Genomic DNA, 20,722 nt, shown 5'->3' with positions numbered 1-20,722 from the left:
TTTGTCCCAACAAGAGTTATTTATAAATGTCAATGAACGAAAACCACATTTATTGCTATGCCCTGTCAAGAGTAGGAAGATTGATGAAGCTTGTAGGGGGAAATTTAGGTCACGTCATGTAAGCAGATATCTTGCAAAATTTACTACAATGTCTTGTCAAGAGGAAGAGGATTGAGGAAGCCTGTAGGAGCTTGCGTGTGAGGTCATAATAGAGAGGCTTTGCCTTCTGGCTTGGCTACATCTGTAATAGATTTAGTTGGGTCTCAAAGCCTTGATAACCTGACCTGGACAGTGGGATATGGTAGGTCACGTCACGTATGCCATATCATAAACAAGCCTGGCAGGCTCCAGTGGCGCAATCGGTCAGCGCGCGGTACTTATAAGACAGTAACCTGCCGAGTCATGCTGAGGTTGTGAGTTCAAGCCTCACCTGGAGCAATTTTTCTTTAAAACAAGAGAAGAATTAGTAATTGGACAGAGACATTGTTCAGTAATTGGATCTCTTTAGATGGAAATCTTGCACCAAAGAGATCATAGCACACATTAAAAAAAGGCAGATTTTGCTTCTGATGGGGCACTACATGTTCTTCTTTTGATGAAAATAAATCAGTCAATACATTGTTGGCTAAAATGTTAGCAACTGCAGCTTTTTGTTGACAGGGATTGTTCAGTCGTACAAACACTGGAGTTTGAAAAACAGAATAGTTCTAGACTTCAGAATGAAGTGCAAAAGATCACTCTCATTATCTATCCAACCAGTATCTTGTGTCTAGTCAAGATGAGGTGGAGGGAGTAACCAGTCATGGAGGGAAACTCAGAAATCCCTCTCATTATGGGGAATCCAAAAGAAACCCTGGGTCAGAAGATCTAGTTTTGGGTCTGCCTTGCAGTCTCTCTTTTGGAGGCATTCAGATCACGTGTCTGAAATCCCAGCTGGCTTCTTCTCAAGCAATAAAAACAGCCCTAATTTGAGCTAATCCTGGTCCATAGGACATCCCTACAATTCTAGGAACAATAGGTTTTCTGGAAGATGTTGACCCCTGGTAAAGTCTCCAATAACAAATTGATCTCACCAACATGGTCAGACCAAGAGTTATTCAAAGATCTAAATACAGGAAAACACATTGACTGGTATGCTTTTCCAAGAGGAAGGGGATTGAGGAAGCCAGTAGGAGCTTGCGTGTGAGGTCATAATAGAGAGGCTTTGCCTTCTGGCCTGGCTACATCTGTAATAGATTTAGTTGGGTCTCAAAGCCTTGATAACCTGACCTGGACAGTGGAACATGGTAGGTCACGTCACGTATGCAGATATCATAAACAAGCCTGGCAGGCTCCAGTGGCGCAATCGGTCAGCGCGTGGTACTTATAAGACAGTAACCTGCCGAGTCATGCCGAGGTTGTGAGTTCAAGCCTCACCTGGAGCAAAATTTCTTCAAGAGAAGAATTTGTAATTACATGGACAAAAACATTATACAGTAATTGGATCTTTTTAGATGGAAATCCTGCAACAAAGAGATCATAGCACACATTCAAAAAAGGCAGATTTTGCTTCTGATGGGGCACTACATGTTCTTCTTTTGATGAAAATAAATCCGTCAATACATTGTTGGCAAAAATGTTAGCAACTGCAGCTTTTTGTTGACAGGGATTGTTCAGTCGTACAAACACTGGAGTTTGAAAAAAATTATAGTTGAAAAAAAAAAAAAAAACAGTTCAGGGGTCCGAAATACAGATATCACAGAGGTATAGTACTTAAAATAAAAATCTTGATTTTTCATAGTTTAATCATTTTAAAATAGGTTCCAGTTTACTAATTTCCTCAAGATAAAACAGTTTCATGCTGGGACTAAACTGGGAACATGAACTGTAGTTTTTTGACTGCACTATTTAGGAAATAATTTGGAAATTTTCAAGTAATTATAAATAAGTAAATTAGGCAGCATAACGTCTAGTGCTTTTTTTGTTTCATTATTAACTTTATCTATAGAATCTCCACACTACTAAAAAAATTAAGTTTTGTTCGTTTACGTTTTACAAGAGAGAAACTGTTGACTGGCAACTGTGGTAAATATAATGTGTTATTTGCAATGTTAAGCTCTTTTATTGCACAAGTTTTTAGCACAATTAAAGTTGTTGGCTTACTGAGCTGAGACACTACTACACCCAAACCATACCTGTTTAGTCCTGTTTCATTTCTGAAACACGTTGTCACAGTACTGAATCTTGTCTCGGGTCACCATATAAATGTTTGCTTTCAGATACTTGGTGGCCAGCTTCAGGAAGCGCATTGAAAGTAACTCCTTTTCCGTCTTGCTTCATATTCTTCTCGGGGGCCCCTAATCACGTACGTCGTGTTTGCAGATTGTTTGAAATAATACCGCTCGTTTTTAACCAGCAGGGGAACAGAGGTGTGAGACACGACCCCGGACGTCGGTGCGGCTCCCGACGTCCCTCCCTCGAAACCTCTGGTGGGGGCGTTGTTCATACGGATCACGCATTCTGTTTGGTCGATTTCATCTCCCGTGCCGGCACCAAGCATCTGACCGGAGCTGGAGACCAAGGCACAGTGGTTACAGTGAGTTTCCAGAAACTGCAAGGACAAAACAGATTAGGCTTACAAGATGTGTTATGTCTCAGCCAGAATGAGATAAATCAAATCTAGCATTGATCTAATGCAACTGCGACTCATTTAATCATAATCTTCCTGTCTTAAATGTTCTTTTGTCTTTAACTCATATTATGACTCAGCACCACTTTTGGGGGCAGAGGGGGTATGTCTGTGCTTGCTTATCGTCTCAGTGCACTTCTTTGGTCAGGCTACAGCATCACATCGCATTTTAACTCATGGAAAAACAGAAAGTCAATAATATATATGTATGTAAACTACTGAAGTTGAGTCAATTTATCTTTTGCATCATGCCGGAGAAAAGCCTGTAATGTTCAAAAGCCATACTTCAAGAATTTTCCAGCCTTCCACCTACAAAATAACAGTGGACTAGACTTTTGACCCTGTTTTAGAGCATAACTAAAGAGCATCAACAGCTAAAATATTGTTTTATTTTATCTATTTGAACCGCCTGTTTAAATTTCTTCTAATAAGTATAGCATCAATGTGAATAAATGTTATTTACTTTGATTTCTGGAAAATATCTCAACTGCACACAGCTACTGTTCTCAAGCTTTCCATAACCTAAATTGGGTTAATACTCGTACATGAGCTGAAGGCGCGGAGAGGACTATGTTTTTTTTTTTTTTTTTTCAATCTAATCCAAATACACTGTTTACAACGGCCTACTTGCAGCATTACATAAAGTAATTTATTGTTTAAAGGCTACAGTCAGCCACTTTTAAGAGTGGCTGACTGTAGCCTTCAATTAAATAAAAGTATATTAACTTACTACACAACATCAAGATATATTGTTTGGTCAGTGTTGGATGTGAGTGTTATGTGGGAATGTGTGTACAGCGTCTTTTTCTTTCTTTTTTTTTTTTTCTCTGTGTGTGGTGAGTGGGGCACAAGGGAGGGATGGGGTGAATGAGTTTTTTTTCCAGGTATGGGTGTGGTCCGCTCCCTCTCCCAAGAACATCTCAAGTCTCCGCTAGGTGCGGAGCCCATCCCGCCACGTCCTGCCCTCTTCCACTTCGTTGGCGGGCGCCTTGGCCCCCTGGCCGCATTGGATTGGCTTCGGGTTTGGGGCGGGTTCCCGGGCGTGCGCCGGCCCACTCCCGGCGGCCTCTTCGCGGGGCCTGGCCCCCCGGGGAGCGCCCGGGGCCCCCGTCGCGGGGGCTGGGCGCCCCTGGGGCCTCTGGCCCTCAGGGCCCATGGCCGGGGGACCACTTCAGCGGGCTAGCTGCCGGCGGTAGCCCACGGGCTCGTCTCCGCGGCTCTTGAGGGTCGTCGGCATTGCGGTGGGCTGGGGGGATTCCTTCCTCGGGGTCGTCTCTGCTCCTTCCTTGGGGGGGGGGGGGGGGGTTGCAGATATCTGTGTCGGCCCCTCCTGGCGACCTGCTTTAGGGGCCCCTTTGGGAGTCCGGGGTACGGGTCCCCTGACGCCTGCCTCTGTGCTTGGGGAAGGTGGGTGTTGGGTTCTCCACAATCACTATCAGCTATTTCTGGATAATCTTCACTAAACTAGTGCACTTTCACATCTCCTACAGGGTGCTGGGTCCCAGGTATTAAGGGTTCACTTATATACAGTAATCTTATAATTTATTTATTTATTTATGTTCTTTCACTTTCTTTTTTCAAATATCACATTACACATGTCCAGCTTACATAATAATATATATGATTTAGCAATGGCATCTAGGTGTTATTCGAGTGTATCTTTGCTTTATGTCTGTTGGTTGTGCTGTTCTTTTTGTGTCTCTTTCCAGGTGACGGAGCAGACGAAGAAGGTTTTCATTCCTTCTCTCCTTTTATCTCCTCTTTCTTTCACCTCTACTCTTTTTTTCTTTTCTTTCACTTTTTGTTCTTCCTTTACTCTCCCCATTGTCATGTCCATATAATTTGAAATTCTCCTTGCAGAATCATAATAAAGCTATTTACAAGCATAAATCAAGTGGAGCACTATGGCGAAAGCTGTGTGCTCCACTTGTAAAAGCAAAATCTGTCGAGCTCTATCTGGCATTGAGACATCAATTCCTATTGCCATATTGCTAGACAGGAACACTGGGGAAAAAAAAAAAAAAAAAAAGATATATTGTTTCGCACTTATTTCAGCAGCAGACATGAAAAGTGAAGGAAATGTGGATTTTTAGCCTACAGCATGAGTTTAAGTTGTCAGATTGGTTTTGAGGGACGCTGCAAATCACAAAAACGTTTTATGTGAGCCTTGGTGTCCTGGATCCTCAGCTCCCTCACCTGACCTGTCCGGTCCGGGCTAATCCTCCTGTAGCCCCAGAGGCTTGAGCCTTTTGTAGCGGGGTAAAGGACCGCGTGTGACGAAGAGTCCTAACCAGAAAAGGAACAAAAGGCTCAGGCTGAGCAAGCAGAGCCACCGGCACAACATCTGCTTCGGTGAAACATCGAGAAAACAGCAGCGTATGTCTGAAAGCTGCTCCCCCAGTCCTACATCCATCTGTACACATGTCGCAATAACAGAGGGTTCTCATTTGGGATAACTTCAAAGAAGAAGTGATAAATACGTCTTCGAAATATATCGATTAGGCGTTTTATAACAAAAAAAGTTTAGCCCGTGTTGATGAAATACGGGATCCTCCTCCGTTGGTGCTGTTATCTTGCGGCAAAGAACAGATTCATTATTCTTTTCTCGGTGTATTTGCATGCCCACTATTTTGCCTACTTGAGTTGTAACGCATCTTGTAACTTTAAAAGAATCAAAATGTGTAACGGTTCAGAGTATGGACCAAAATATTCAGCCAGACAAAAGGTGTGCCGATAAAAGATAATTTATTTTCTGACAGACAGGGAAACAGGAACCAGAAAACATGATACTGGCAGAGAATCAAACAAAGGGAAAAAACAAGAATCCATAATCCAAAAACAGTCCAGGGTCAAAAATGAAAAGACTTAAAGGATAAACTAGCAACAGCGAGCTCAACTAGTCCAGGCACAGAATCAGGTCCTGTAAACAGGTAGCAGGAAACAGGATGGCTCAGAACGCTGGAAACAAATCAGAAAATGATCCACAGGCAACTTGAATGCTGGATCAGACTCACCGAGAATCTAGAGCAGATGATCTGGCCCTGATGGCTAAACTGAACCAGGATTATATGGAGGTGGGACCAGGTGAAACCAGTAAGAGATAATTGCAGGCGGGATGGAGCAGAGCAGGTGTTTAAACAGAGTAATCAAACCAGCCATCAGACCCGAGATTTCCAAAGTGTTCATGCAAAAGCTTTTTAGCCAGTAGATAACCACTGTCAGGAGTCATATACTGGCAACTCCTCCCTCACTAATTCTCTGGGCTGACCCTTTGTGAATTGCTCCAGAAAATACAGAGCGTCTGCTTTATTAGCTTTGTATTCCACTCCATGTTCAAAGGCTCTGATGAAGTTTCCATACTGGAGGGGATCCCCATCAAATACTGGAATCTCACGAGTGGGTAAAGACAGTAAAAGTTGCTGTTGTACAAGGGTTGTGATTTCATTTTGTTTATGCATTACGGTACATAAATCTTCTTGTATTTGCACAGGAAGTAGACGTGATTGAACCATTGAGGCAGGCTGCTCATCTTTTTCTGACATATAAGATAAGATAAGATAAGATAAAATAGTCTTTATTGATCTCACAATAGAGAAATTCACTCGTCACATCGGCTCATACAAGAAGGTGCAGAGTAGGGAAGGTGCATTCAGTTATATACGCTGAATCTTCATATATACAATGGATCAAAAAGAATACCAAAAAATACAAAAAAGGAAATAGGAATGGGCATATGATGTCTCATTTACATTCTTAGTGGTCTATATATATATATATATATATATATATATATATATATATATATATAAATAAACATATCTATATACTTAAATATATACATATATCTATGCGCCTACATACATACGTACCTACGCGTATTTATGTGCATATACATTGTATACATTTGTACATACATACATACATGTGTGCTGACTTATGTTCAGGTGTTGATAGCAGCAGAAGTCACTACATCAGGATTATTGCACGGGTTGTAGGACAGTGTATTAAATAAATTATTGCACCTTGGTTATTGCACATTAATTATTACAGTTATGGTCACAGTTACAGTGCAGCATTGTAAGATCTGATAGCAGCAGGAATGAATGACCTGCGGTAGCGCTCCTTTTTACAGACAGGATGTCTAAGTCTGTCACTAAAGGAGCTGCTCAGCTCCTCTACATTCTGGTGCAGGGGGTGGAAGGTGTTGTCCATGATGGATGTGAACTTGGACAACACTCTCCTCTCAGCCACTTCCTCCACAGAGTCCAGAGAGCAGCCCAGGACAGAAGTGGCCTTCCTCACCAGCTTGTTCAGTCTCTTTCTGTCCCGCTCTGCACTGCCAGGAGCCCAGCAGACAACAGCGTAGAGGAGGGCTGAGGCCACCACAGAGTCATAGAAAGTTTTTAGCAGAGGCCGGCTCACTCCAAAGGACCTCAGCCTCCTGAGGAGGTGGAGCCGGCTCTGGCCCTTCTTATACAGGGCGTCGGTGTTGTGAGTCCAGTCCAGCTTATTGTTGACGTGAACACCCAGGTATTTGAAAGTCTCCACAGTTTCTATGTCCTGCCCCTGGATGTTCACAGGAGTGTGAGGTGGGGGTCTTCTCCTGAAGTCCATCACCATCTCCTTGGTCTTACTGGTGTTTAAGCACAGATGGTTTTTCTCACACCAGTCCACAAAGTCCATGATGACCGACCGGTACTCCAGCTCGTTCCCCTCAGACACACAGCCCACAATGGCCGAGTCGTCAGAGAACTTCTGAAGGTGGCAGCTGACCGTGTTGTAGGTGAAGTTCGAGGTGTAAAGGGTGAAGAGAAACGGAGACAGAACGGTGCCCTGGGGGGCCCCGGTGCTGCAGAGTGCCGCACGTACTGAGGGCGGTCAGTGAGGTAGTCCATGGTCCAATCAGCTAGATGTTTGTCCACCCCAGCGTCCTCCAGCTTCCCCCTCAGCAGCACCGGTCTGATGGTGTTGAAAGCGCTGGAGAAGTCAAAGAACATGACTCTCACAGCTCTCCCAGTGGTCTCCAGGTGGGTGAGCGCCCGCTGCAGCAGGTAGATGATGGCATCCTCTACTCCGATGTTGGGCTGGTAGGCAAACTGCAGCGGGTCCAGGGTGGGGCTCACCACGGTGCGCAGGTGTGCTAGGATGAGGCGCTCCATGGTCTTCATCAGGTGGGAGGTCAGGGTAACTGGTCTGAAGTGGGCCGGTTCCCTGGCGTGCGGCGTTTTGGGAACCGGTACCACACAGGAGGTCTTCCACAGGGTGGGCACCACCCCCAGGCTGAGGCTCAGGTTGTAGATGTAGCTGAGGACCTCACAGAGCTCATCTGCACAGGTCCTCAGCAGCCTGGGGGGGATGCCGTCCGGTCCTGAGGCTTTCCTTTGTTTCAGCCTCATCAGCTGACCTCTCACCTGCATTGGTGTGATTGTGAGGGGGGAGGAAGGTAGGGCTGAAGGTGTGGATGGGTCAGTCGTTGATAGGAGTGGCGGTGGGGGGGATGGTAGGTCTCTGGAGGGCTGGTGGTTGGAGACGTGTGGAGAGTTGACGGCAGGGAGGGGGAGAGTGTGGGGGGAGTCGAACCAAGTGAAGAATGAGTTCAACTCATCTGCAGACTTGGTGTCACCGTCTGCAGCCCTGCTGGTCCTCTGCCCGAAGCCGGAGATGTTCTTCAGACCTCTTCTCACATCCCTGACGTTGTTCTGTGCCAGCTGCTCCTCCATCTTCTTCCCATAATCCTTCTTTGCTGCCCTGATCTTCCACTGGAGCTCCCGCTGGACTCTACGCTGCTCCTCTCTGTCCCCTGAGTAGAAAGCCCTCTTCTTCTGGTTCAGGAGGACTTTCAGCTCAGGGGTCAACCAGCGGGGGTTGTTTGGAAAGCATCGTAGCCGTCGTGATGGCACGATGCTCTCCACACAGAAGTTCATGTAGTCAGTGATGCATTCAGTCAGGCTGTTGATGTCACCTCCATGAGAGCTTTGGAACATGCTCCAGTCTGTGGTTCTGAAACAGTCCCTCAGCTTCTCACTGGCTTCGTCTGACCAAACTTTCACTGACTTCTTCTGTGCCTTTTGTCTCCTCACCAGTGGAATGTAATGGGGGGGCAGGTAGACAAGGTTGTGGTCTGAGCGTCCCAGAGGGGGGAGGGGGGCGGAGGTGTAAGCGTCCTTAACGTTAGCATAAAAAAAATCAGTTTGTGTTTTTACCAATTCAATCTGAAAAACTCACACAGAAAGAAAAGGCAATTAGAAGAATTTTATTGATACAATATTTTAAGAGTTTGGCGCTCAGACCTCGGCAGGAAAATTCACGCTGAATTATACTTCAATATGCATAAGCAGGCGTATGAGAATAGGGATATTTCCCCCCAGGTCTGAAACTGGTGGTGGAGTGGAGATAAATAAAGTTTGTTCAGTCCATATGCTGAACTGTTTGAGCTAGATGTCCAACTTGATAAACACAGGTTTGCATGAACTGTCCATGATGAGCAAGCATGAAGCGACTGTGGAGAGGAAAAACTCCCCTTTGGGAAGAAACCTTCGGCAGAACCAGGCTCAACATGGCGGTCTTCTGCCGGACCGTTTTAAAGAGTGACTGGGAATTCCATAAGAGTCCAGGAGGAATAACACTCTGATAGGGACGAGGTTGAAGCAGCACCATAGGAAAGACAGGCGGAGCTTGCTACGATGGTGGAGAAGGGGATGGAGGTGGGTTGAAACCGGTCAACAGAGTCCAAACCGGACACGGCGCAGCCACTGCTTGCTCGCTGAGGAGAAGGCCGAGACGAGGATGTGGAGTTCTTTTTAAGATGAACCCAGGATGCTGATTGGCTTCGAGGAGGAGCAGTTCCAAGCTGATTGGCTTGCGTCGGAGGCGGATGAGTCTCTGATTGATGGAGGTAGGCAATAGAGTTTCTTCAGTTTGAATTTTCGCTTAAGCTGCATTACTGTTTTCTAACGGTGTGCATCTCCCATTGCTCCTCAGTGCATCTGTTCACCTTCCATGAATCTTTATGTTGTACTGGGAGATAACTTTGTGACACTGAACTTTGAGTCCAAGGCTTAAAGGGTTTTGCTTCAGCCTTGAGTTCTGTTTCTTGTTCTTGTCTCATTTGCAGATACAAATTAACATCAAGCTCCAATTGCTCTTTTTTCCTTCTCAGCTCTGCTTCTTCTTTCTCCAGAGCATGTAGTTCCTTTAACATTGCAGCTCGAGCTAGAAGTGCAGCCCTTTCTGCCTCTGCTTTAATACTAGCATATACTGTTGATTGACCACTTGAGTTTCTCGTGAATGTCTTACCTCACTAGAATCAGTGGCCTTTTTTTCAGCCAACTCTTCAGATGTACTTTCCATATGTCCTCCTTTACTTTCGTTCCACAATAAATCTAACGGTCACCCTTTAATAAGGTTCAGTCCTAGGATCTGATTGAAACAGTTTTTTTTTTTACATTGCTACCAATGCATTGGAATTACGCCCGCAAAGTAGGCCTACATACCGTTATATTTTTTTATTATATTATGGGCATAAAGTTGGTAGCACTACTATTCATGCCTTGATGCTTGCGATCAGGCCAGCTGACAGCTTTGCAAGGGCCCGGGACAAGAGGGGAGAGGGAGCAGCAAAGTGCCGTGACACAGACTGCTGCTGCAGTTAGCGCGCGTGCCGACTGGCACTCTGAGACATTTTAATGGTCAGTCAGAGTGTCAGTTTGAGCTGCAGTGTCAGAAAGGTCAGATTAGAGAGCTCAAACTGTAACTTTCTTAGATTTTTTTTTAGTGATGAATCTCGTTCTTTGACACTGTGTGCACCACAATGTACATACAGGGTTAGTGGCTGCTGGCTCCTCAGTATTGCCTGTGCACCTGTGCACTTCCCTGCCATGTTTGTGCCACCATCATAGATCTGTCTATGTAAACCAGACATTGGCAGATTAAGCTTCAACAAAACATCAAATGCCACCTTTGCAATGGCTTGACCTGTTGTCAGAAACTCTGTATAGCCCAACAAACTCCTCATGTGGAACAAGGTCATGGTCCACATAACCCAGACAGATACTCTTGTTCAGCACCAGTAACCTTCTGAGTACCATCAATAGTAACTGGAAACTCCAAAACGGGAAGAGTCTCAATTTCTTCTGTGATGCTTCGACTTATAATACTGGCCATGATGTTTAGAATTTCATTCTACAATTTGGGGCTTGTGTACATTGTTTTACGCTGTTAACCACTTCAGCAAAATGGGATCATTCTCTTCTGCCCTAAGTTTCAAGAGCTGGTACAGAACACTTTTGTCACTGTGGGCTCTTACAGCTTGTCCTTGTCTTACCACATGCTGCACAGAGCTAACAATTTTCCTTAAGCAATGCCTTGCTACCTCCTGCTGTTTACCCCATGGGCTGGAAGAGTGGGCACTGATAGGAAATGACTGACGAGCACTCACACTTACATGGTTGGCCTGACTTTTGGTGTCCCATTAATTTGTCAACGGACTTTTTCCAGTTTCTGAAGCCTGAAATAAAGAAAGTAATATGAGCTCTTTGTCCAAAAGAGGCCTGGTGTGGAAATCCTTTGCTGCTGTAAAAACACAAGACTCTCCTCCCTGTTGGATTGTAATGGGAAATCATGGAATGTCAGTTCTTTTTGCAATAGCTTGTGTTATACACTGAGGATGTGGTTGGTATGGCTTTGTCCAACGAATAAGATCTGAACTAAAGTATGGTGTATCCCTTCCCTGCCTTTGGTGCTGGCAGTAAGGTCATCATGGCCTGCTCCATCCTCCTCCCCTGTGTTGGATCTATGCATAAGGAAACATTTGTGACTCCATGTCCAATTAGGCTCTGCGACTGCCTTTCTATTCTGTGCACACACTCAAGCAGTCTTAGCTCCTCCCACACAGTATAAAGACAGGGTGTGGGCTTCAAACTATGCTCTTCTTTCGGCACTGCTTTATGAGAGCACATTGTGACTGGGTTTTGAGACACTTACTGGCAAGTTCTCTCCCCTCCACTCTCACCAATTTGATCCAAATATTGTTTATTTTGCATAATTTGCTGGTGCTGGTTGACAATTAATCACATGCTGGAATGAAAGTGAAGCTTTATGATGGCCTGTTCAATCGAAAAGTGCTGGTCGAAATTTATTTGATTCCCTTGCTTTCTCATACTCATTTGATTTTGTATTTTGTCTTTGATTATTAGTTAGTAAATATGTGTTTCTAGTTAAGGGGTTTGTGACTGGAATAGTTTTGATGTTTCAGGGTGATTTGGTTAATTGACTCTGTGTCTTCTCAACAGCATCGTTACTTTGCAAATATTGGAGCATGAGAACGTAGACATTTTGATATTTCTTTTAAAAAATGATGCCAAAGGAGTGCTGGTTTGATTTTTGGTTCTAACCAATGTTCCATCGAAGCTGCTTGTGGAGTCAACGCACACAGCAAATGGGTGCTGCGTAGTAAATAAAATCCAAGCTGAACTGTTAAGTCTCTCCGTTTGGCTGACGTCACTTCCTGTTTGCAGTAAGGCGTATTGTATCACTTCCTGTTTTCACTGCGTGAGCAACGGTTTGTTGCTCCAGATTCTCTCGCTTTTATCTTTAATCTCTTTGCTGTAACATCTGTTTCTAACACATAAGCACTTTTAAAACATTTTCTGTTGCTGCACATCACGCTTGGGAACTCCTCGTGTTTCACGGTTTGCTCTCTTGGCGTGGTAGAAGGGCGCTAGCCTAGCTTTAGCCTAGCCTAGCTTTAGCTCCACAATGGCTTCCTCTCCTACTATTACTTCAGCTTCTCCGTCTCTGACTAAGTCTCCCCTTATCTCCTGCTCTCTGTGTCAGATGTTTAGCTATTCCTCTGCCTCCTTTAGTGATAATGGTACATGTAATAAATGTAGTGTTTTTGTAGCTTTGGAGGCGAGGGTGTCAGAATTAGAGTCCCGGCTCCGTGCTATGGAAAGACCAGCTGATAGCCGCCCCTCTGCTAGCGCGGAGCCACATAGACCTAGCGTTAGTTCACTTAGTGGTCCTCCAGAAGCACCCGAGCAGCCGGGTAAGCAGGCCGGCTGGGTGACAGTTCGTAGGAAGCATAGCTCTAGATTTCAGCCCCCAGTTCACCACCAACCCGTCTGCGTTTCTAACAAATTTTCCCCACTCAGCGACACACCCGCTGAGAAGCCGACCCTGATTCTTGGGAGCTCAATAGTCAGAAACGTGGCACTAGAGACACCAGGGACCATAGTTAAATGCCTGCCAGGGGCCAGAACGGGCGACATAGAATCTTACCTAAAACTGCTGGCTAAGGATAAGCGTAAATACAGTAAGATTGTTATTCACGCTGGCAGTAATGACACCCGATCACGCCGATCGGAGGTCACTAAAGTTGGTGTTGCTTCGGTGTGTGAGTTTGCTAAAGCAATGTCGGACTTCGTAATTTTCTCTGGTCCCCTGCCTGATTTGACCAGTGATGACATGTTTAGCCGCATGTCATCATTCAACCGCTGGTTGTCTAGGTGGTGTCCTGAAAACGACGTGGGCTACATTGATAACTGGAGAACTTTCTGGGGAAAACCTGGTCTGATCCGGAGAGACGGCATCCATCCTACTTTGGATGGTGCAGCTCTTCTTTCTAGAAATCTGGCCGGATTTATTAGTCCTCCTAAATGCTGACAACCCAGGGTCCAGACCAGGAAGCAGAGCCGTAGTTTAACACACCTCTCTGCAGCTTCTGTACTGTTACCCATCCATTATCCTATTGAGACGGTGTCTTTCCCACGGCCAAAACTTAACAGATCAAAAACTTATCTAAAAGGAACAAATCATAAAAACCTAATAAAAATCAATACGGTTCACCTTGAACCTAAAAATAAAACAATTAAATGTGGTCTATTAAATATAAGGTCTCTCCCTCCAAAGACTTTGTTAGTTAACGAATTGATTTCTGATAAACAGATTGATTTGTTTTGTCTCACAGAAACCTGGCTACAAGAGGACTACGTTAGTATAAATGAGTCAACTCCCTCCAATTATTCAAATTTCCACATTCCCAGATCTGTGGGAAGAGGAGGAGGAGTGGCAACCATCTTTCAGTCTGATTTATTAATTAGCCCCAGGCCAATTAATAACTACAGTTCTTTTGAACATTTAACCCTCAGTTTCCCTCATCCAAACTGCAAAGCAATAAAACCTCTTCTGTTTGTTGTTTTGTATCGTCCACCAGGCCCTTACACTCAGTTTTTGGATGAGTTGTCAGATTTCTTATCTGATTTGGTGTTAAATACTGATAAGGCTATTATAGTGGGTGATTTTAACATCCATGTTGACACAGAATGTGATAACCTTAGTGTAGCCTTTAAAACTATCCTAGATTCAATTGGTTTTGCTCAAAATGTGCATAAACCGACGCACTCTTGGCTCCGTACTTTAGACCTTGTGCTGACATATGGCATTGATTGTGAAGAATTAACAGTATTTCCTCACAACCCTGTCCTATCTGATCATTTTTTAATAACATTTGAGTTTAATCTAACTGAGTTCTCCACCCCCAAAAGAGGGCTCCATTATAGTAGATCTTTATCGGATAATGCTGTATCAAAACTTAAAGAGTCTGTCCCCTTTTTAATATCCTCCGTATTGCAGAAATGCCCTGTAGATGGCAGCAATGTTGTTTCTTCCAATTCACAAATAGATGTCTTTGTAAACGGTATGACTTCGTCATTGCGTTCTGCATTAGACAATGTAGCTCCCTTGAAAAAGAAGGTGATTATTCACAGGAAGATGGCTCCTTGGTTTAATTCAGAGCTGCGTTCCTTGAAGCACAATGTTAGGAAATTGGAGAGAAAATGGCGCTCTACACACCAAGAGGAATCCTACTTAATCTGGAAGAACAGTCTATTGTTGTATAACAAGACCCTTCGCAGAGTTAGAGCAGCATATTTTTCATCATTAATTGAGGAGAATAAGAATAATCCTAGATTTCTCTTCAGTACAGTTGCCAAACTTACCCAGAGCCACAGCTCTGTTGATCCATCCATTCCCTTAGCTCTTAGCAGTAATGATTTTATGGGATTCTTCATAAATAAAATTGATTCCATTAAAAATAAAATAATTGGCATCCTCCCAAACATGATTACCTCATCCTCAGTAAGTGAGGCAGCATTGGAGGAATCCTTAGAACCTGCGCAGTGTCTGAACTGTTTAAAAGCAGTAGAGCTTTCTGAGCTATCTAAAATTTTAGCTTCATCTAAACCTTCTACCTGTATGTTAGACCCAATCCCAACCAAGTTGTTTAAGGAGGTATTCCCTCTGATCAGTGGTCCTATTTTAGACATGATTAATCTATCCTTGGTAAATGGATATGTACCACAGGCTTTTAAAGTAGCTGTTATTAAACCTTTACTTAAGAAACCATCTCTTGATCAAGATGAGTTAGTAAATTACAGACCTATAGGGTAGTTCACGTGTGACGTCCCGCGTGACGTCAGCGCTACATCCGGGTCCCGCTGGTAGGCAGAAAACAGTACTGTTCTCGTCTACTCATGACAAAACGGGTGATTTAGAGCGTACTTTTACTTCGTTTATTTATGGAATCTAAGCAATGCCTACGACTTGTTGTGCTCCCGGTTGCACAGAGAGGCATTCCAAATCGTTGGATGTACGTTTCTGTCGTTTTCCAAAGGAGGAAGGACGAAGAAAGAAATGGATATTTTCAATGAAAAGAGCGCAGGCAGACACTCCCAATGGACTGGGGGGGCATCGTACTACGACAGAATTTGCAGTCTACAATTCATCTCCGGTAAATACAACTTAATTCTGCTCTAGTCATTGTTCTACTTAAATAGCGGCGGAGGGTACACAGATCGCTACACGGGCCGGAGAAGCGGTAGCAGCAGCAGCCAAGCAGCAGCGGCGGAGCAGGCAGCGGCTGCTCTGCCAGTTCACGGGCTGCGGCAGCAGCCAGCGGCTGCTGCGTAAACACTACACGGGCCGGCGCAGCCGGCTACACGGGCCGGCGCCCCGGCCCGGCTACACGGGCCGGGCCGGGGCGGCTAGCAGCAGCTAGCAGCAGGGGCTACAGCCGCTGCTGCTGCTATTACGCCCCGGTTCACGGGCGCTAGTATTTCTGTGTTTACGCTGCAATGTCGCCGACACCGCCACCCATTTTAACAAGACAAAAACACCTAAATAATCCGTAGTGAAAAATTTTTTTTTTAACCTACCGGGCCTCTGCTGAGACGCGGCCTGTGTCCGACGCCGCTTTGTGCTGTTGCACAAACATGTGTGAACAACATCCATCCATCCATCCATTTTCTGACCGATTAATCCCTCATGGCGTCGCGGGCGTTGCTGGAGCCTTTTTCCCGATTTAAAATAATTGTAGCCGTCCAGTGGTTTCATGCTTTCGTGCTCTCTGTCTGTACTGGCCTGCCATGTTTATAAGGCAGCTGTATATGTCATGGTACGGAGCGCTTGGCCAGCATTTCACAGACTCGCTCCGTCCCTTAAGGCTTTTGCTGTGTGGATCTGGCAATCTGATACCATCAACCATCAACTTACTCTTGAAACGATCTTGTAGTACGTTATCTAAAGAAGAAAAATACGCGGAGAACTCGTCAGTTTCTCTGTTTGCGTCCGCCATTGTGTTCGCCTTTTGCCTACCAGTCCGGCGCGCATGCGCGAAAAACCCGCCTCAAAACAATAACAATGAACTACCCTATATCTAATCTTCTTTTCTTATCTAAAATTCTTGAGAAAGTAGTTGCTAATCAACTATGTGAACATTTACAAAGTAATGACCTACTTGAGGAGTTTCAGTCAGGCTTCAGAGCTCATCATAGCACTGAAACAGCTCTGGTGAAGGTCACCAATGATATTCTCATGGCCTCAGATAATGGACTTGTGTCTATACTTGTCCTGTTAGATCTCAGTGCTGCATTTGATACAGTTGATCACAATATTCTCCTACAAAGACTTGAGCATACTGTAGGGATTAAGGGAAAAGCATTAGGCTGGTTTAAATCTTATCTGTCGGACAGATTCCAGTTTGTTCATGTTAATAATAAATCTTCCTCAAACTCTAGGGTCACTTGTGGAGTACCACAGGGTTCAGTCCTTGGACCAATTCTATTTACTATATATATGCTTCCGATTGGCAAAATTATCAGACAGCATGGGATTAATTTCCACTGTTATGCTGATGACAGCTATATTTATCCATAAATCCTGATGAATCCAATCAGTTACTTCGACTGCAGTCATGTCTTGATGACATCAAAAGCTGGATGACTTTAAATTTCCTGCATTTAAATTCTGACAAGACAGAAGTTGTAATCTTTGATTGCAGCAAAGCCATGTACAATGCAGATGACCCTTCCTGTGGCTCTACGCTTCCCCAGGAGTGAATGCTGCTTGTCGGGACTTTGATGCAATCAACTGGTTTCCTTATATAGGACATTTTTGACCAATCTGTATAATCTGACCCAATCTGTATAATATGATTGAACTTGACTTTGTAAAGTGCCTTGAGATGACATGTTTCATGATTTGGCGCTATATAAATAAAATTGAATTGAATTGAATTAACAACACAACAATAAACAAGTCATTTTGTATAATTCTGGTGAGACGGTCTCACTCTGTGTGTGCCAGGTGCTGATAGGAGCGCACCACTGATTGATGGGTGGGGCAGACGTCTTTATAGTTGGGCAGGTTGTGGTGTGCGTCTTTATTCTGAGCCCTGTTTCAGAAAAAATGGCCAATCTACCCTGAGTAGAAAGCAGTTACTCTGAGTAGTTCTACCTCACGCTGTCATACTTGGGTTTTCGGTTTCAGAACAGGTGATATCCATCAGGTAACTAAACACAGCGACCAATCAACCCTGAGTTGAATGCGAGCACGAGTGTGAAAACTGTCCTCCTCAATGAAACGCAGACAACATGATTCACCATGGCAGTGGCAGGAAATAAGCCTGGAAGTGCGCATTTCCCGCAAGTGGAATTAGAAATCTTTAATGAAGGCATATGGAGAATTGGCATAAATGAAAGTCATTTGACAGAGAGTTAAAGCTGCTTTCTCACACATTCAAAACAAGAGGGGGGAGTGGGGGCACATTGACTACGAAAGACATTGAAAGGACATTGAATTGAAAGCCTTTATTGTCATTGTACACAGTACAATGACATAACAGCAAATCCTGATGAAGTATGAAAATACAGTTTAATCAGGTTAAGTTTTCTTATGTTTAATGGTACTCAACTAAAACATTAATTGCCTATATTCAACATTTGCAATTAATAATGGGATGGTGATGTCAATGTGCAATCCTGCCTGCTGCACCCTGAACCTTTCCAGCACCTTCCATCCTCCACCCAGCTCTATCTCCACTCCACTAATCATCCACACCTGTTCAGCCTTCAATCAGCCCAGACTGTTTCCACCTGCCAGCCTCTCTATAAAAGCCTCTCTCAGTCAGTTCCTCACCGCCAGTCCGTCTTCAGTCATCTGATGCCCTCAGTCAGAGATTCTCCCACGGCTGGCTGAGCATCAATTCTCCTTAGTCTGGCAACCAGAGATTTTCCCTACGTGTGGTTACCAGAGCTTCTGGCGCCTGTCTGCACCTCCAAGGGTTCTCTCTGCTGCGTTCCTGGTCCTTCTGCAGTCATCTGTGTTCCAAGAACTCTCTCTGCTGAGCTTCTGATTCTCGGCGCTGCACCCGCAGCTCTCCAGCTCTCTCCAGTCCTCCGGCTCCTGCATTCACCTTCCTCCTGCTCCATTCTGGTGTAGACTCTGGTTCTCCTCCCTCCACAACCCATCCGTCCTTCAATAAACACTCTTAAACTAAGCTCCGTGTGTGTGGCATGAGTTCGGGTTCATCAGGACAAATCATGACAGGTGAGAGTTATTGAAATAACTGATCTGTTCATCTTTTTGGCAACATTGTCCACCCATCCTTCTAAAAATGAATTGCCACAGATTTTCTTGTAGATGTATATATACTTACTAATCATATAGGCTATACGTATATTTTCAGCTGTAGTAAAGGTGCCATTATTTAAGTGAAGAAATGTGCCGTAGCCTTAATGGTGTTGAGGGAAAAATATATGAATAGAAATTAAAATATATGAATGGAAAATTAGAGCTGGAAGTCTCAAAATTTGATACAGAAAAAAAATATTGCTTTCACTCTATGTAGTTCTTTTATTAATCTTGTAGGTCTCGTAACATTCCTGACAGTGCAACATACAGCTGCCTCAAAGATTTTCTGCATTTCCTACTTTATTAAAAAGCTGCTGTTGGCATAAAATGACTCAGGGTCAAGGCTTTTGGGCTTTCCTAAATGGACAAGCCAAGGTATGCAGGAATTTACCCCAGAAATTACTCTGAATATTCACTAACCCAGCTTTCTGAAACGGGGCCGTGCTGCATGTCAGCTGTTTGTGGGGCTGTGTGGGATCTGCTTATCTCAGGCCTTAAGTGCAGTTTTTCAACCAATTTGTACTTTGGCGCTTCATAAATTTGGTTGGTTTTTGAGTGCTACACCTGCTGTTTGTTTCTGGAGCGCTGTTGCTTCTCTGGCGTTATCAGCTGCAGTTGAAGTCCATTGCAGTGCGCGGCTTCTGCTGGTTTCTGACATGCCTTCTTGTTCTACCTCCGTTTTTGATAAGCAGCTCTGTTTATACGTTTCTATCTGAGCGAATGCCTGAGGACTACAGCAATATACTTGTACAGCACTTTATCAAGTTTGACGACCCCAAAGCGCTTTACACTGGTCAGTTGTTCACCCATTCATGCACACATTCACACCCTGGAAATGGTGAGCTATGTTAGTAGCTACAGATGCCCTGGAGCAGACTGACAGAAGCGAGGCTGCTCTGCAGAAAATGTAAATAATTTGATGGAAATAAAACTTTACTGAAAGATGTACATGTCTCTGTTTTTCGTTAGCAGGACCCCTACTCTGAAATAAAACAGAGTAGTACAGCTCTAAAAAAAATCCAAGATTCTTGTCTTTTTCTAACCTGACAACAGCCAGCTGCATGTCTCGCTCCGCCTAGCTCCACTCACATACATCTGGGACACCGCGATAGGAATTGCCTTTACTGAAGGCTGGGCCTTATCAAAACTCCTTGCATATGATTGGATATGCCACTTGTCTGTCATCTTTATCGACGTGCTATTTCAACCACTCACACCGAAGCTAACCCGTGACGCTGATGAGACCGACGCAGGAAAAAAAATATTTTTTTTTTATGTGTTTGCGGCTCTTGTGGCACGCATTTTATTGACAGTGAGCTGACAGGAAGAGGGGGGAAGACAGGCGGCAAAGCGCCGCGGGTCGGAGTCGATCCCGGGCCAACCGCGTTGAGGACTAATAGGCCTCCTTATATGGTTAGCGCTAACCGCTAACCGCTAACCGCTCCGGGGCGCGAAAACAAAAACTTGCCAAATCCGGTCGGGAGAAGGGCAAAAACATGGTTTCCACCAACAAAAGCCTTCAGAGGCGTTCTCTGATGTTCTTTTAACACTAGGACTCCCAGAATTCTGATACTACTAGAACTCCCACTGGCAGTCAATTTGACGGGTGACATTCTGACCAATGGAATGCGGGATTGGTGATGACGTCATCAACTGTAATGGTTCTAGTGGGCTTTATAAGCCCATTGTGGATATGTAGACCTAAAAATGAGGTCCAAAAAATATTTTTACCACGTCCAACAATTGTTCCTTAAATTATTTATAATATACGATTGTAAATGGTGCTGAAAATAACACTGTACATAAAAAATGTTTGCAAGAAAAGTTTATAATTAAAATGTTGAATTATTTACATAAATTCGGAAAATGCATTGTGGCAATAATAGATTAGACTATAAATAAAACGAAATAAAATTACACACTATGGTACCAAAAAAAGTTACAAGAAATTACATCACTATTTACAATTGAAAACAATAAATGGTTCTAAACTGTAATGAACACATTAAAAATCTAAATATCTAATAAAACTACAAATGGAACTACACAAAACGATATATTTACAAGATTAGAAAACAGATCAAACAC

General features: G+C 44.1%; 2 non-coding genes and 1 pseudogene across 2 annotated transcripts; 2 read left to right on the top strand and 1 right to left on the bottom strand.

Moving 5' to 3' along the window:
- The window catches only part of LOC118565318, a 29,255-nt pseudogene extending 24,334 nt beyond the window's left edge, over nt 1–4,921 (bottom strand).
- On the top strand, nt 345–438 carry trnai-uau. The gene is made up of 2 exons: nt 345–382; nt 403–438. It is a non-coding gene; the product is annotated as a tRNA-Ile (tRNA).
- Nucleotides 1,331–1,424, top strand: trnai-uau. Its single transcript has 2 exons — nt 1,331–1,368; nt 1,389–1,424. It is a non-coding gene; the product is annotated as a tRNA-Ile (tRNA).
- Nucleotides 4,922–20,722: the final 15,801 nt, after the last annotated feature.

Source organism: Fundulus heteroclitus, chromosome 13 (genome assembly GCF_011125445.2).
Source record: "Fundulus heteroclitus isolate FHET01 chromosome 13, MU-UCD_Fhet_4.1, whole genome shotgun sequence".
In the NCBI taxonomy this organism is placed as follows: Eukaryota; Metazoa; Chordata; class Actinopteri; order Cyprinodontiformes; family Fundulidae; genus Fundulus; species Fundulus heteroclitus.
Note: the sequence above shows the minus strand (reverse complement) of the source record. Positions and strands in the feature narration are given on the sequence as shown.